Consider the following 19,253-nt stretch of genomic DNA (forward strand, 5'->3'; position numbering starts at 1 on the left):
GGTTTCAACAATGAGTTATTTTATTATTCTGAATGCTTTCTAGCTTTTATATTCTTTCATAAGAGAAAAATAACATTTACTGAGTACACACTGTACACATAGAGGGCATTTACCATTTACCTACAGTGTCTCATTCATATTCCTTATCATAATTGTATGGTACAGGTACAGTGAAAGAAAAAATCATCTTAGGAAGTTTAAAGGACATGGAAAACAAATAGAAAAACTGGAATTCAACTTCAGGTCTTTCTGATAACAGAGTTTACTGCACAAATTATCTAAATATCTGTTAATAAATAAATTCAGTTGTTTTTTTCTTTCTTTTTTTTTTTGGTTGCCATTTATCATCAGTTGCTTTCTTTCGATTTTTGAATTATGTACTCTTTAATATTATCTGTTCAACTGAAAATGAATAAACAAATTCTTATGTAGTGAATGTAATATGTTTAACAGGTGTATTTATAATATGAGCATAAGGGGGAAACATTATTTTTTTGATAAGGGAAAGGAAACTCTTATTATGAAAAGAGTGAGAATTATTACTATAGACTAAACTGTACACATGTGTGTTTATCAAAAATGGATAAGAAATTCAAGCTATTTGAAAGAGTCTACTGACAGTAATAGTAAGTCTTTGCTTTACCACTTTAGATCTGATCTGAGGTTGTCCAAAAGAGATATGCCTCTCCCCTTCATATCATGAATAAGACCTCCTGCACTGTCATGGAGATTAAAACCCTTAATGAAATTTTTAAAGAAAGGAAGGTAACAGAAGGCAGCTTGCTTCAACAGAAAATACATTGATTTTGAAATAAGCAGATTCAAATAAATGGATTAAAATCCTCCTTCAGTCAATCTCTAGAGTTGCCATTTAAAAATCAAGGTGAGGATCAGAACCACAGCATGGTCAGTCTGGACACACAGAAGGTATTGAGATATTAGCTTCAAGGCCACCACACATTAATGTGCAAGGTGTACCCTGCACAGGGGCATCCAATGGAAAGAGGTGGGGACAGAGCCTGTTCTCCTTTGGCTAAGCCACGTGTGCTGGAGCTAGACAGCTCGACACAGAGGAGTCCATAGACTAGGGGCAGTTCTGATAAATTGAATCACATTATTCTATTTATAGCATTATCTGCACTGGTCTGTGTTTTAGTATGAAGAAACATTGAGCAGGGCATTTTTGAAAGGACATTCACATCTCTTGTATAGGCAGCATCTACATTTGGTCCCTTATAACATTAGCAGTACTTGTGGCATATTTAAGACTTTGGGAGGCTTTTTATATTCCGTCTACAGGTTAAAACAAACGATGAATTATTAACTTGCAAACTTCCTGTTCCCAATCCTATCTCCATCATTTCCCCTGAACATAGAAAATCTGAGCATCAATTCACAGCAGCTAACTTGGAGATACTACCTTGCCACAGTTCCTAAAGTTCGTTTCTGAAATAGGGTCACTTGGGATTTAAAGAAAGGAAAGAAGCAGGTTGAAATTCTTTATACTCCTCAAAGCATAATGTCCTGGTTGCTCGGACTCCCTAGCTTCTGGGCAGGAGCAGTTCTAGACAACTGTACTCCAGAAAACGTAGCTGAGCTTCCTGTCACGGGCAGAGTCTAATTCCCGTGGTCTGCTGTGGGGTGGCCTGAGGTGTCTGCTGTTCCACTGTGGCTCCAGCAAACTTTGGTCAGAGAACCAGATAAAAGCATCTTCCCTCTACTCCACCGTAATTAAGTGCAGGAACAGGTGCCCCTATCATGGTGCTAACAAGGTGTACAAGGCTGCCTAATACAGCCAAATTATAAAATATCAACAATAGAGAATTACATAATAGATGATTGGATAATAATGATCTTCAATATATGTCTGCCTGAAGTTTTTGTACGTTTCTTAACTTAGAACTCCCATAAATTTAAATTGAATGTCCCTGTGCAGAGTACACCTTGCACATCCATGTGTGGTGAAACTAATATTTTAATACCTTCTGTATATCCAGACTGACCATGCTGTGTTCTGATCCTCACCTTGATTTTTAAATGACAACTCTAGAGATTGACTGAAGGGGGATTTGAATCCATTTATTTGAATCTCTTATTTCAAAATAAGAGCTGAATTAAGGAATTCAGAGGTGTTGATTTTAAAAAGAGTCATGTTCATCTTTAAACTGCTACTAATGGGCTCTGTGTTTTATCTTTAACAAACAAAGGAGATTCTAAATAATTTTCTGTCAAGTATCTCAACATTTCTCATATTAAAATTTTTTAAAATAGCTTCTTCCAAAATATGAATTTCTAATATATTTTCTTAAGATTAAACTTGGATTCGGAGAAATATAATTTCACTTTCAATTCTCACTTAATTTTATATCAAATTATACAGTTATGTCAGAAACATGGTTCTCTAGATTTTATATATTTAATTTTTTTAACCTTCTTATTATTGAGATCTGCTATGTGCCAGGCACTGCACTCTGCTTGATATTCAGCTGTTAACATAAATTTAAATTTCACCCATGTTAAAAATGTGGAAACAGAGCCTAAAGTTTTTATTTGGTTTACCAAGGGCCACATACCCAGGAAATGGCATAGTAGACTTCAAAGCCAAGCCTGACTCTTGGAATTATAACTCTACTGTTTGACTTGGTTGGAACTTGTCAGATAAATAAAATTAATGTCCTGCTAACTTTCAGAAAGTAAATTATATAAATAATGTGTGCTTAAAATATGCTTTGAACTAAAAGATTTAGAAGATTTAGGCAAAATATTTTTAGCTTCTACATAATTGTCATGGCACTATTTCACTTAGGCAATGAGTGCATCAAGAATATTGTTCTTTGCACAAATTGATTTAATGATAGGTTCAGTGAATGTTAAAGGGTGACAGTTTATGAGAATGTACATCTATCTTTTTTGTTAAGCACTTCATACATGAGATAAGTGAATTATACCCTTATCCTGGGAATGAGATAACTAAAGCACAGAGATGTTAACTTATTTGTCTAGGGTTAAACAGACAACCAGTGTTAAAATCAAGATTCAATGCACAATGACTCCAGAAAGCAGCCTCAACTATGAGGTGGTACTGCCTTCCAAAAAGTGATTCTTATAAGAGGAAATAGATGTAATTTGTCAGTCCCTTACTAAATCTGATCAGTAGCAATTTATTTCTGTATTTATTTATTATTATTGAATGCTTACATGTGCCTGGGACTGTCCAGGGAAAATGAAGAACAGTCATTAGAAGACATTTATTTGCATAGAAATTACATTCTAGAAGGCAGTCAAAAGAAAACAAGCTATATAAGTAAAGTACAGACTATATTATGTTAAGTGTTATGGAGGTAAATAAAGTAAAAAGAATGATAGGAAGTTCTGGGGTAAAGAAGAAGGAGTATTGAAATTTTAAATGGGATGGACGGGGTTATAAATCAATCCATATACATGAAGCTCAAGGAGGAAAAAAAAATCAGTTATGAACTATAGTATCAACTTGTGTTTAATTTGTACTTTACTTTTTTTATATTTAGACATTTCCCAATTAAAATACACTTTTAATGCATAAATTATTCTCTGGGAATATCTTGGACATTTTGAACAGCTATGTTAACCTTTTCAAATGAATAAAGGTAGCTTTTAGTGCCCAAGAAAAGTAATTCATTAAATAACACTCCTGCGACCTGAGAAAAAAAGAGAACACATTCAAAAGTGCCTTAATCTACTCTTGAGAAATGACTTTTGCAAAAACAAGTGGGCTCAACAATCTATCAAAGTTTCATACTTCTTTAATTTTATTGCCTTTATATAGGCCAGTCTGCATCATGCTGCTCTAGTTGAGAAGAAAAATAAAATACTCAAACCAAACAGCAATTCTTCAAATGTCTAAACATCAATCTAAGATTTGTGCATTTTCCCACTAAACTAAATCTGCTTATCTTGTCATACAGTCACAAAATTATGGAATGGGCTGTATGGCATTGGTGACGGCCCCAGTCCTGTCATTCCCAGCATTCCCCTGCATTTATTGACCAACTAGCCTCTCAGCACAGCCTTGCTTGCCCTACAGGGGGCATAACTTTATTTCTGGTGCTTCTGTATCACCTGCCCAAGCCTGATCCTCAGGAAAGATCAGAAAAAGGTCACTAGACTTTAAATGATTAAAATGTTTAATGTTCTCAGGAAAGGGAAGGAGAAGAGATGTATGTATTTTAACATAGATCAAAGTTTACATTAAAAGAATAAAGTCTTACTCTAGCCTTCAAAGCAACCAACAGAGCCCAGATAAGATCTGGAACAAAAAGGCATTGCAATTAAATAGGCCAGCAATGTCTTGCTTAGTGAAATCTCATGGTATTACACAGTCTTGCTTCCAGAAAAAAATACTATTAGCTCACCCTCCAAATCACCAGTTGTAAAGTGCTATAAACCATTACTATTTAATAAAGAAACATGCTTTCTAATGGAGTAAGTGATGCTCTATGTTCTTTATTCCCTTGTTGAACATTAGAGGCAACATATGTATTCAAAATAAATTAGAGGCAAGATATATATTCAAAAGAAAATGAAAACATAAAACTTTCATAAAAAATACCCATTATTATATATGTCCTCTAACAGAGCATGTCCTTGTCTTGCTAGACACTTGTACTTTTCAGAATAATGCCGCAAACAGAAGGAAATAAGTTTAGCCATCAAGAAGACATTCAGAAATTTTATAACTCTAAAGTTGCTGATGTATACCAAAAGAAAGTATAAATGCTAAAGGCTGTTCCTAAGGAAAAAAACCTCCAATTTTTTCTGACACAAAGTGAATGTTCATTTATTTCCCTTTGCCTGCCTTTCTCACTTGTCTGTTCAGGGTTTTCTTGAGTAGCATTTAAATGATCTGTGTTTAGTTTAGAACATTTATTCTAGCACCTTGTTTGGGGGGTACTGAGAAATTGAACTAAGTCACTCTAAAAGTTTTTTTTATAATAATTCACCAGGTTCATTTTCAAGATCTATTTCATCCTTCTGAAGCAGCTGTGAAGATGTTAATATGTTGACTTTCTCATTTCATGAAATGTAAAAACAAATTAAAAATGTAACTATCTTAAATGTTCTTTTTCTTTTAATTAATTTCACAATTAACTATTACTATGATTATTTCAGAATGAAGATATTTCCTTCTCAATTGAGATGATATACAAATATTTATGAGCTACCACAGCTTAAGAATCGGCAATAAGAAGGGATACCATGCTGATATATTCTGGCTGAAGATTAACCCACTTCCAAAACATCAAAAGCATTTGTAATGATAAGAGAAAGATAAGTTCATATTTTATTACTCTTGCTTAAAAGTAAAAGAGCACCTATCTATCAATACTTCACTATTTTATATTTTTCTGTTAATGTATTCAATTATTTATTCATTCTGAAATTTTTACTGAGCACTTTCTAGGTGTCAGACTCAGGGCACTGGGAATCCAGTGGCTAACAAAACAAGCATGATCCTTACTCTTACAGAGCTTACAATGTAGAGAGGAAATAGTCATTTAACTAGTAATTACATACATAAAAGTATTCTCACAAAATATATTTGGTAAATGCTATGAAAGAAAAATAAACAGTGCTTCAAGAAAGTAAACCTTACAACCTAATTTAGCTGGGAGATGTCAAGAAAGACTCCCTTAGAAGTGTCACACTTGGCAAGAATTAAAGGATTAATTTGAGTTAGAAGCAGTCTGGAAATGAGCACTCCAGATAGAGCTCACTGCATGACCATGGGTCCCCAGATGTAAAATCAATTAATTTGAGGGATGTGTGTGTGGGAGGGAGTGGAATTTGAAAGAAGGTCTATGATGCACGCAAAGAGGAAAGGGCCAGGAGAAAAAAAACCTGAAGGTACAGAACAGGAGACTATGGTGCACCATTATTTTCCTAAATGGAATGGGAAGCAATTAAAAGCCTTTAAGTTGAGGACTAGGATTGTAATATCCTGAGTGAGGTAAACAAATTTAGAATGCTCTTTTTAACCGAAAATAACAGGACATGGTGTTTAATTCTAAGTGCAAAGGTAAATAAGATAAATGAGTCAAGGGTATCTCTCAAGTTTGTCTTGGTTAAGCAGGTAAACAGCAGTACTCAAGAATATTGAGCTGGAGAAAATTTGAAGGAAGCAGGCTGGAGAAAAAACAAGATATCAGTGAATTAGGGCCAAATGCAAGGGGGTCTAATTTTTCCGTACAGAAACTGAAATATTATAAAAGGTGAAACACATAGTAAGAGGCAGTATAACAACCTCATTTTAAGTTGCCATGGTGAAGTTGCCCTCTTAGTGCAGTAGGCAGTGCATCCATCTCATAAGTTGCCAGGGCAAGCCTCTGTTGCTTATCATAGAGGGTCTTACATAAATATAATATATACTGACAGGAGAAGGTTTCTAACATAGTCAGAAGGATAACATCTTATTGAGCAGTTAGAGTCTATAGATACCTCATATAGTCAAAATCACCCCCAAAGTTTCTTAATTTTCCCATCTTTATGTGAGATTCATGAGTAATAGCATAGTAATCTTTTGGGTAAGTTTCCTCCTGATCATTTATGATGGCCCACTCTTTGAGGAAGATGAGAACAGAACCTATATGAAAAGGAAATATTGCCTAATTCTGACTTCTAAATATCCTTCTTTTAAACTCAAATTAGAGAAAATAGCTATAAAAATTCATGGTTTTTGCATGCTAAAGACAAAGAAGATGTTTGAGTCTCCAACATCTGGGCTCTTAGGTGAAGAGCTTGGAGACCTGAGCCCTTGGTTTACACTAAAACCCACAGAGGAGACGTGAGGTAGCATTTGTCGTAATGAAATGCTCTGCTCCATGGGAAGGAGCCTGAAGAGAAGTGGGAAAGCAAGAGTGTTTAGATTCTGACACAGTGGGGTTTTCTGTCTGATCCCCATTTTAGATAAAAATATCCAGGCAGGTACATGGAATCTCTAAGCAAGAACACATGCCAGAGTACATGCACCCACATTAGGAAGTCAGAATTGAGAGCGACAGTGATAGGACAGATCTAGAAAAATAGATGGCTTAAAATAGCTTCACATATAACCTCCATACAATATTCCAATTAATTAAAAATCAAGATGTGTTATATTATGCTGGAAAGCTGTTAGGTGGTAGGGAACTGCAAGATGGATGGTCCAAAGCTATGGATAGTTGTGGAATGTGTCAGAAGTCTGAGTCATACAGCAGCAGTGGGAAATTATGTGTATAAGGTATAGTCACTGGTAGGAGATAGGATAAACCATTGTGCCTTCATTATTTTGAGAAAAGAAATCATAAGTTATGCCTGCCATGGTGGACACAGCAATGGCAATAGCGATATCTAAAGATTAAACAGATAAGAGTTATCCATTAAGCCAAAATAGGATCACAAGATAGTAAATGAACCAAATATCCTCACCAAAGCCAGGAAAATCACTTTTTTAAATAGTTAATATAAACAATAATTAGTACTATTTATTTTATTTACATACATGTTATAGTTTATTATTCATGACCTTTTAATTATTACTACAACCTTATCTGATAGGTACTATAAATGTCCCTATTTTACAGGTGAGAAGAATGAAGCACAGAGAGGTTAAGTAGCTTACTCTATGTCACTCCCTACAAAGAGGAAGAGATAACTTCTGAACCCAGGTAATCTGGCTATAAAATCTATGCTCTTAAACTTATACTACCCTATCTCCTTACCTTCCCTTCCTACACATCACACATAAGGAGGTTAGAAGACAGAGGATAAAGTAAATTTTGACTGTAACTAAATAGTTAACTCCAAAGAAATTAAATTTCAAACCATCAGTGACTAAATTCTAAATCAAAATTATCTTGAAATGGCAAGATTAGATGTTTTCTGCCAGGGGCAAAAAACAGACTCTTGTGTAATTTGAGTTCACTTAATGAGAAATAGCAAAAACTTCATTCAGATGTACCCATGATACAAACAAATTTTATGTACAAAACCCAGGACAGAGACACACTGATCCATGAGCTCTTCACAGCTAGTTTTTCTTCTCACAGTTGAACTGATTGCTGTCTTTAGAGATGAGATCTGTATTATCAGGATTACATTCTCAGCAGCTGAGAAATGGACATGCTACCAAGATTACATATAACATTGAAATATTCACAAAAATATAGGTTAAACAAATTTAAAAGCTATTTTTAAATCCGTAAGCATTAAATATTTTATATGGCTTGTTATTACAAATAATTAAACCCATTCAAACATATTAAACATCGGTTAATTAAAATGTAGTATATTTGATTTCTTTTCAGTACATTAACTACTTTTGCATATAGTACCAGATATAATTTAAATACCCATAAAATAATTGGTAAAATTTATAAAACTTATAGACAAAAAGTCTGAATTTAAACTTAAAATCTTTAAGAATGGCTTGGTTTAGTTATTTACTGCTTTAATTGAATATTAATCCTTAAAAACTTAGAATGTATTTTTAAATTATTCAATATAGAGCATCAAGGAAACCTCACATTAATCACAGAATACATGGTTGCCATGCTTCAAAAGCCATGTTAGACATAGAATCCGCATCTGTAAACACTAAAATCATCCACCGTGTGTTGAGATGCTTACACTCAAAGAGTTACAGGGGAACCAATATCAACTAAAGGATGTCGGTTTGATGTGGTCTGTCTCACATCTACAGAGTCATAAATAAATTCATTGACTGGAATAACAGGAAGACTACATATATTATTTAATTAATTGCATTTCTCTTTCCCTCCCAAGATTACATAGTTGAATTTTTTATGATAAATGTCAGATTGGTGTGACTTCACTAAATGCATAGACTATGCATTTCTGAATACAAATTTCCACTCTTAAAAAGTTTTTAATCAATTAACAACATTAATAATTTTAAAGCTTCTACAAGTTAGTTTATAGGAGTATCTTTATGATCTTAGGGTAATAAAGATTTCTTTGGGGAAAAAAAAACATTGCTTTATCATCATAAACCTTAGGCCAGGCCTCCCAAAACCTTCCTAGAAGCTCACTGAGATATTTTTGTTTTCATGTTGCCTATCAATCATCTAATATGACATTTATGCAATGTAAACTAGTATATCCTTGAATAAATAAAACCATAGGCTTGGACTCTGGTTTTCATTCCATTATGAATTATCTGCGTGGTCTTGGTAAGTCACATAATGTGCCTCACTCTCAGTTACCTCATGTGTGAAATGAAGTGCTTGACTAGAAGATGACTAAGATCACTTCCAGCTATTAAGAGCCAATGAAGCCATGACGTTTTAATAACTGCAGGAAAAAATAGTGATAAATTCCCCGAGGTCTTCTTTCTAAAATCACCTCCATCTCAGAATTCTGGCTTTACTACATCAGGAGGCTTGAGAGATCTTCTACCATTTTCTCTCCCTATCCTTGACAATCGCTGAGGTGGCAAATCTGGATCACCTTCATATCTATTTCTTGTCATTTAATAAGCAATACTAGAAAAATCAGTAAGCGGTCCCACAGGCTAATCTCCATAGTGTTAAAGGAAGGCTGTAACCCTTCCACTTTCGAATGGCCTTGTTCTTCCACAGACAAACATGGCAAAATTAAAATTACATGAAAGAAACATAAGTAAGTTGCTTTTGGTTTTTTATTTACCCGCCCCCCCCCCCCCCCCCCCCCCGCTTTGTGTCTATATTTCTATTTGTTTCTCAAAGGCTTCAAAGGTCTTTAGGAAGCAATAATCACAAAATAAAATAGGCTGCTGGTAATGTAAAACAGCACTTCACTCTCCCTCAAATACATTCTCAACCCTATTCTCATTAATGTTCATGGTATTTTTTTATTTGTTGAGCTTTTTGGGGGGATGCAATATTAACCTTCATCACTCTGAAAAATACCCTGAAGTCAATGAAGCTGCCTCTGCTTTTAGATGTGGGAATTGAGTTCAAGTGGCTAAATATGTTCCCAGTTAGTGCAAACTCATTAGAGATAATTTTAAAAAAGATAACTAAAAGTAGGTCCTGAGATAATAATTTCTAATATTGCTAATTTAGCTGTTGCTTAACAACAAAATTGCATCCATAAAATTTGCTACTTGGGAATGATGAAATCAGTTTCCCAAAGTTTTAGCCAGTTGGGTCAAGTAGTATATATCCAAAAGTGACTTAAAAATTGATTTTCAAATCAGGGAGAATCCAAACTTTAAATAATTCTACTTAAACATTTTTAAAAATATATTTTATTGATTTTGTACAGAGAGGAAGAGAGAAAGATAGAGAGCTAGAAACATCAATGAGAGAGTCATCGATCAGCTGCCTCTTGCAAACCCCCCACTGGGGATATGCCCACAACCAAGGTACATGCCCTTGACCAGAATCGAACCCGGGACCCTTCAGTCCGCAGGCCAATGCTCTATCCACTGAGCCAAACCGGTTTCAGCTACTTAAACATTTTAATTAACACCAGAATAATAGTTTCTATTTTATGAATTGAAATGATCATCACATCAAAGACTTACTTTGAAAATTAGTAATTAGAAGGTAGATATTAAACATTAATTCTGACTTTCAAGTAGCATCAATATTTCTGTTTTAAAATAACTCATAAAAAAAGTGTGTGTGTGTGTGTGTGTGTGTGTGTGTGTATTTATTTGTGTAGGAAATATGGCAAAATATTAAATATCATATTATTTTAATCTCTTGTATATTTTAAATTTATCACAATAAAAACTCAAAATCAAGTGACCTATATAGGCAACTTATTCTAACTATAGTATTTAAATAACTCATGTTGCTTCTCTAAGGTCCTTTGTTATCTATAAAATAAGGACCTACATGATCTAAGTGACTTAATAACTATAACAAAGTAGACCTAGCTATAGAAATTTTTTAAGGGACATTTCATCTTTTACCTAGTTAGGGAAAAGGCAGAAATCAGCCTAATTTATTTATAAGATCAAAGGCAATGGTTTAAGACATTGGAGAATGAGATTTATGAAACGGAGGAAAGCTACCACTTCTTAGAAGATAGCTTATGAGCTCTTATGTCCTGGGTAAGATGAACATAATTTTAACAAAATCATAAACCTGTAATAGCCAGATTTAGTAATATAAAATGTAACTCTAGGTACAACTTTTAAGCTCCATCTCATAAAACAAATGACCTCCAGGATCCAAAGCACCAAACAAGCTTTAGATGTGGCAGTGGGCCACAGCAGGTAACATAAGCTGTCCTTACAGTGGATCTCATTCAAAGGTAAGTGAGAGGGAAGGAGGTGAGCATGGAAGGAGGTTACCAGAAGGATGATTTATCATGGATGAGACTGCAGACAACATTGTGTTATAACTAGTAAATCAGGGCCTTTGGAAAATCTGAACATTAATTTTGTAGGCATTTGGAATTCCCCCATCTTTTGGAGAGTTTATTTTATTTTGTGGGTGACTGTTAAAGGGTGAAGGGGTTAGCTAAAGAACATAAATGCATACTCCATGGACATGGACAATAGTGTGGTGAAGGCCAAGGGAAGGGGAGCAAGGGTGGATGGAGTTGGGCCAAGTGAGAGGTGAAGAAAGGGGGACACCTAAAATAATATAATCATTAAAAATTTAATAAAAAAGAACAGTATAAAAACCAAGACTTTTCATGACCAAAATAAAAATGTCTCTGAATCAAAGATTTACACAAACGGTTTTACTCAGCAATACATAATTAACTGCTAAGTGAATTTCAGTGGATATTTAGTTTGGTCATTCACTGAATGACTCCATGAAAAAATATATGTATAATTGGGACTTGAAGAGAAGGGACTAAGTATATAAAAAACATGAAATAATCTCATTTTCTCCTATATACGATATTTGAAAATCTAAATAAATTAACTCTCTTTACTGAACATAAATCAAGCAATGGAATAAAGAACAGCTTTGTTTTCAAACTATCTACACATTCTTGAGAGTTTTACTGAGACCCTTAGAAGGATGCTACCTAGACCCTCAAAATCATGAATTTAGATTAGAATAACTTTTTGAAATAATTATTGTTCTAGGATATTGGTTTAGTAGGTGAAGAATAGCACTTCTCATAAAATAGAATAGGATGATATTTTAGGTTTGATGGAATAGGATATTTTTGTAAAATGCAAAAGTGTATGTATGTATTTATGGTATAGGTATTCTAGATCATAATGTAAAATATCAGACTGTCAGTTATAGTAAAAAATGTGAAATCCATTTGGTTTAGAACATGGTAGCAACATGGTACCCATGGGCTCAATGTCCCTACCCACAAACATTTTTTCATTATCCTCACAGAGAAAGCAAGTAAAAAAACAGCATTCTCAGACTGAACTACCTATAAGAATAATGTTGAAAGAAAATATAGTCCTAATGTTCTGAGGAATGACTCAAAGTTAGATAATAGGGTCTAACTGGTTATTTCTGTCTTAGGATGATGTTTGTTAAAAAAAAATATAATAAGGAAGTAAAAGGTATAGATACTTGCTTAAGGAAGTTTGTGAAGTAAAAAAATTAAGAAGGAATTTTTTTTTTTCACAAAGAGAGCACTGATGGCAGAGAAGAGAAATGCAAAGGGAAATATTCAGGGGCATAGGGAGAAGACAATTTTAACAATAGTGATTTCTCTTCTGTTCATTGGTGCAATGTTATAAACAACTCATAGAAAATTAAGACTAAACCTCCATTTATTTTCTGTTTCCTGATAGATGAAAAAAAATTCATCCTCTTTAATAAAACATATAACTATTTGTTAAATAAGTGTTAGAGCTAGTAATTTTAATACTTTTTACAAGAATGAGTCAGTGTTGATACAATTACAGTAGCCCAATACAATATCCTGTGGCACATTAACAAGAAAATGCCTACATTTTCAAGGTAGCCATCTGGGATGGCGGTATGGTCTACAGCTAAAGAACAGAGAATAGGCTACAGGAACATCAGACTCCTAGGCTTTTCTGGATTGCACCATTCTTACTAGTCACATTAACCAACCGATCACAGAGCTGGGAAAATAAAATAAGACCTTCTGGAAGTATAAGTATTACTGTTCAAAACTCCATGTTCAAATTTCTAATTATTTCTCTGCTACCTGAATAAGGCTCAGCCAACTTGTAAATTTGTAAGAAATTTACAAGTAAGAAATCATACACTAGTGTTTTTTTTTTTTGGTCTGTAACACTGTCAGAAAGCCATCATTTGAAAGTTGATATACGCTCCAAAAAATGAAAATGTAGTTTAACTCTTAATGGAAATAAAATGGTAAGTTTTCTGGTGAAAATTTTAAAATGGAAATAATTGCAAAGCCAAGTTAAAATGTGAGATTAATAATTTGTATCCATAGCATATTTTCATGAGTAAATCTGGGTGTTTTTGTTTGCTTGTTTTGTGTGAGTGTGAGTGTGTGTGTGTGTGTGTGTGTGTGTGTGTGTGTGTGTGTGGTGTGTGTGTGTTTTAAGATACCTCAATCTCTCCCCCATCTTCAGGAGAAAATCTACCTCTATGGCAGAGTAAGAAAAGCTCTCAGGATAAATTTCCTAATTACTCACCCAAACCTCAAGTCTTTATACTCCCACACCCAGTCTACCCAGCCTAGACTTCTTATAGTTCCCAAAGATAAGAAAATATTTTCCACATTCACACCTTTGTTCATTTTGCTGCCTTAGTCTGGAAAGCTTCTGATTCCATTTCCTCCCCTCCACAGGAACATCTCCCATTCAGCCTTTCAAGAATCAACTCAGACATAGCTTTTCTTTTGAATTATTCCTCTATTGAGACAACCATGCTTGCTTTGTTGAATTGTCAAATTGACCAATTACTTTTCTGTGTTCTCATCAGAGTCTGTGCAACATTCTAAAATAGTAGCTTTAAAAGTGTGTTACACTTAGATCAAGCACTACTGACATTTTAGACTGGATAATTCTTTATATATGATGTTTTAACATCACCATAGGATGTTTAATAGCACTCTTGATTTCTACCTCCTGCAGGCCAGGAGCATTCTCCCTCAAGCTGTGACATTCAAAAATATCTCTTCCAAAATTGTCAAATGTCTCCTGGGGTCAAAATCACCTTAGTTGACTAAGATGTACATTTTCATTCTCCCCTGATAAACCTTTAAACCTCAATATTCATGAGGTCAAGAATAGGTATTCACCTTTGGTATTTAGAATCTAGCAGAGTGAAGAGTCCACTGTAGATTCTCAAGATATATTTGTTAACTGAATAGTTATCATGATACAAGGGGGGTGGTACCATACTATCACAATGCAGAATATCAATTGTGTCAACATCTAGTCCTGGTCAGGATAATGCTTCACTTTTTAAAGATTACATTAATAATGAAATTAAAATTTCCAAGTCCATCTAAATAATTAAAATCTTCAAATTAACCCATTGCTAGAAATAGCTTACACTATTTTTTTAATATTTTTTAATACAAAATAAAATGAATCTGGGGTCTAGAACTTTATTTGAAGTTATAGGTACATTTGTAAAACTTGGATTAAAAATTTAATTTTTAATAAAAGTCGGTTTATTACATCTTGTTAAATGCTCAGTCAGTACAATTATGATATCTAATTAGCTTCAATTAATTGCCTACTTTTATAAAGAATGTTTAGTGAGTACTTTTTATGCCTTATAAATAATATTTTCCATCTTCAAAGTTCCTAAAAAAACTAAAAAGCACCAAGCTTAAGTAATTCAATCCTTTGCTAAGTCTCATTTTCACACCACTTAACACTGAAGTCAAACATTTCTAAGAAAGAATTGATAAAGCAAGAAATTTTGGAAGCTAGAAATACTGTATATTACTTTAATTTTAAGTGCTTATTCAAAATAACTTTCTAAATGGAATTGCTGTGCCAGAATACAAATATATGAGCAAAAATATGCATAATTCACTAATATACACACATTTTTAAAATGTATATATTCTACAGATAATGACTTAAAATCTCTAAAAGATTAGTATTTTTTAATTATGCAATTATTTTGACTTCTTAAATCCAGGTTAGAATAAATTACATTTGAAATAGAAAAAAAAAAGTAGCCATGAATTCCAATGAATTCCAATGCCACAATGTATTTCCTCAAAAGAAAAATTGTTTAGTTTGAAAGTACAATTCATGTAATTTACAGAAGATTTATTCAGTAGTTTAATGATGAGATAGGTGTGTTCAACTGAGGGACAATGTAGTTATATGAATTCTGGCTATTTATTAAATAAGCATATATGAGCAAATATAGCGCTTTAAATTATAATACCTGACAATAAGTGGTCTTCATTTTTTCTTACTTTAATGATGCAAGTTTACATTGTGTTAAGTACCATTCAGTCAGCTCCGACATCTGATGGCCCAAAGAATGACTGATGTTCACAAAGTCTTGTCCTCAACAGTCCTGCACAACTCCTGTAGACTCACATCTACAGCTTCCTTTATGAAGTCGACCCATCTCATATTTGGTCTGCCTCTTTCCCTGTTGCCTTCTATTTTGCCTTTTCCAAAGAACCCTGCCTTCTTATGATGTGCCCCAACTAGGACAGCTTTAGTTTTGTCACTTTTGCCTTCAGCAGTATTTCAGGCTTCATTTGCCCAAGGGCCCACTTGTTTGTCTTTCCAGCGGTCCATGGCTTCATAGAGCCTTCTCTAACACTATTTTAAATGAATGATTTTTTTTCCCATTAGCCTTCTTCACTGTCCAACTTTTGCATCCATACATAGTAATTGAAAATATGATAACTATAATGACATTGGAAATTTCAAGTTAATCTCATTTTTTAATTTTACAAACAAAAAAAGATGCAGACATTTTTACTTGGCTTTAACAATCTTTTAAACAAAGTAAAAATATTTTTCAGATATATTATTTGGATTTTTCACAGATATAGCAATAGAAATAACAAAATGGTCGTATTAACCTGACTTTAATTTTGCTGTCCTTGAAGATTAGCAATCTTTTTCACTGTTTAGCTCTATATTTTTAAATATTTTTGTCGCTATAAAAAAAGTGAAAAAAAATCAATGTATGTAATTTTGGGTTTGTTGTTTTTATATTTCTGAAGGTGCTGGTATATCTTCCTGTGAATTCTAGAAAATTAATGCTTTAAAATAGGGGTCAGTAAACCATAGCCAACAGGCTGAATTCTATCCATCGCCTATTTTTGCATAGAGTATTAGTAAAAGCAGGTTTCACATTTTTTAAAATAGTTAAAAAAATAATAAAAAAATACTTCATGAAAAGCAAACATCACATAAAATTCAAATATCAATGTCTACAAATGTAATCTTATGAAAATACAGCTATGCTCACTTGTGGGTGTCTTTTCCATGGCTGCTTTTGAGCTGCAATGACAGATTTCAATAATCATGGCAAAGACCCACAAAGACTAAAATGTTTACTATCTGGCATTTTCTAGAGATGTTTTCCAATCCTGCTTTAAACAATTAGTGTATGACTGTATCCACATGCAACACTACATTTTGGGGAGAGGACATAATATATATCTAAAAGGATTTATTTTAGCCAATATCATCTTTTTTATTTTATCATTAATATATTTTTTTTTTCTGTAAGCTTCGGTAAAGGCCATAGGCCATCAGCAATAAAATATTTTCCATGATGTTCATTCAATATTTGGAAAAGTATTAGGAAGCTGGTCAAATCAATCGTTTACTTTTTTTGAGGTGTACCTTTTTTCACCTCATCACTGAAGTCTTCCGAGTTTGGAATTCCTATAACTTTCTACTGGAGATCGACATAGACATCTAATAACAATCAGCAATGACTCTAAATATGTAAAACAATTTGATGTTTACTTTTTCATGTCTTGGTAAAGCTGTTAAGCCCAGCTCCCAAGCTACACCATTTTGTAACAAAGACAAAACACAGAAAACCATATCAAGCTTAACTCATAGTCTTGACCCAGTTTAAATACAGAAAAAAAAGGGAATTTTTGGTAAATTATCCAAAAAATTGAATTCCTTGCAAGCAAACATTGCTAATAGGTATTTAAATGATGTAAAAGATTATCATTCTCATTATCAATGAACTTAATGCCTTCCAAGCTATTGAAAAAGCTACAAAAACATAAATCTTCAATAATGAACTCTATGATGCCGTTACTAAATAGATTATAGTGTGAGCATCTGCTCATGCTTCAAAAGTTACCTTTAAAATAAGATTCTGTAGCTGAAAATTCAATTGTTTATTACCTTTGCATCATTAATATAGTCCTTCTTGAAACAGGTGGAGGGGAGCTTTAAATGTCTAAAAAGGAGTGTAGAATTGCCGTGATATCTAGCATGATCTTTCTTCTATATTATGTGGCTGTTAACAATAATGATTACTATATTTTATTTTGAAGTTGTTTCTAAAAATCTCTAAACTGAAAGTATAGATTTTTATATTTATCTAAGTATTATAATAGTGAAGAAAACTAAAAAATCACTTAAGGACTTTAAAAATGTATAACAAGAAACAATGGCTCAAATAATAGTTCTGATATGTGTCTCAAATTGCAAAGCTAGTGACTGCAAAATAAAATAATAGGTATTTTCTATTGTGTATTAAAAGAATTATTAGATTTTAACTATACTCAAGCCTCTTTTGTGTTGCTACCAATTTTACTTAAACTGACATTTTAGATTTTTTTCTTTGTCCCCTAAAATGAATTATAAAAGGCCAATTCAGAGTAGCAAAATGAATAATGTCATGCTCCTAAGAACCAAAAATATTATCTTAAATACATGAAATCAAGAAGTGAAGTTTCTTTCTTTATATATATATATATAAAAAAAACACCTGATTTTATCAGGGGCAATCTTGGAATGGAAGGAGCCTTAGAGACCCCCTGAGAAATGGAAATCACAATGTTTCCTTTGAGTCACGGATGCCTTCTCTCAGGTTAGGTGAGCGCCATGTCACTTCTAACAATTCTAGGTTAATCATTAAAATAATTTTCATTTTAAAAGAAAACCAAACCATTATTTCAATGATCCTATTATTTTGGTAATTAGAGATGTTTTTCTACACATTCAGCGAGCTTTTCTGGTATGATGAAATCCTGATAAGAAATCTCAAATATAAACTGTTTGCTTCGATTAATGGAGCACCTGTCAGCTGTAGCTGACTGGAGGTGGACTGTGGATAGGACTTAGACAGAAATGCAATGGTGTGATGAATCCTACACAACTTTGACCTCAAGTTCTGACGTAAAAATTGAAGAAGCTACCAAAAGAGTCAGTCCTTTCTCCAAATCTAATCAAACTATTTGGCATGGTAAAAATTTACTTCTACCTTTCTATATCCAACTATGGGAAGATGATTTTCTCTTCCTTTTGCTATATTTAAGGTACCTCCCGGCCCAACCCTTACCCATCCCTGGAACCACACCACCAGAAGTTTTCTTGTGTCATAAAAACATTATTAAATCAAAATGAGTTTTTTCTGTGCTGCCTAAAAAGACAGCGTTTGCAGTCACTTTAGGTGGCTTCAGTGCTGGGCACTTACCCAAGTCCCTGGTTCTGTGGAGTCAGCTGTCCTCCATGTGCCTGGTTCTGCCGCATGTGACTGAGTGTCCAAATGCCTGGCCTTAGCAAACGTTTTCAGAAGAGATTCAACCCTTCAGATGAGAGAATAATTGCTCATTATTAGAAGTCTTTAAAAAAAGAAAGAAAAAAAATGGATTTTAGGCAAAATCCACAGGTCTCAGAAGAGCTTGCAAGACTAATCATCACCAACATGAAACTTGAGCTCATCTTTCACGGACCTTTGTTTCCTTCCCACTACATTTCTTTCAGTTTTCATTTCATTCCCTTACTCTTTTTTTTCCTATCTGTTTTTGATCTTCTACTTTATACTGTACAGAAGTCTTGAGGGGTATGTGTGAAGGGAGCCATCATCAGCCTGATGAGGGAAAGCCTGCTGGTCTAAAAAAAAAATCAAAAAAAAATCATAAAGTAAGAAATAAGGCCTGAGATTGGACCAAGAGTTAATCTGCACAGTTATCAATGTCCCGTTGTGCTTTGTGAAAGATGCCTGGTCCTTTCAATACTACATTTCAAGTACCGATGAAAATGGGATATGGAATATCATCGTGAAACTGTTTTTGATTGAGGGAAAAAAAATGACTAAGAGGCTGTCAATGCAAAGAACTCAACAGGACACGATTGTGAAGAATGAGCGAGGCACTGAACCTATCTCATAAGCTCG

General features: G+C 33.6%; 1 protein-coding gene across 1 annotated transcript in view; it reads right to left on the bottom strand.

Moving 5' to 3' along the window:
* Positions 1 to 18,598, bottom strand: part of ZPLD1 (zona pellucida like domain containing 1) — a gene marked incomplete at its 3' end in the record, with an annotated part of 63,862 nt that extends 45,264 nt beyond the window's left edge. Inside the window, exon 1 of the mRNA XM_084871789.1 lies at positions 18,552 to 18,598. The remainder of the gene's footprint in view (positions 1 to 18,551) is intronic.
* Between the last annotated feature and the right edge of the window lie 655 nt (positions 18,599 to 19,253).

Source organism: Pipistrellus hanaki, assembly GCF_964339955.1.
Source record: "Pipistrellus hanaki genome assembly, chromosome: 2".
NCBI classification, from domain to species: domain Eukaryota; kingdom Metazoa; phylum Chordata; class Mammalia; order Chiroptera; family Vespertilionidae; genus Pipistrellus; species Pipistrellus hanaki.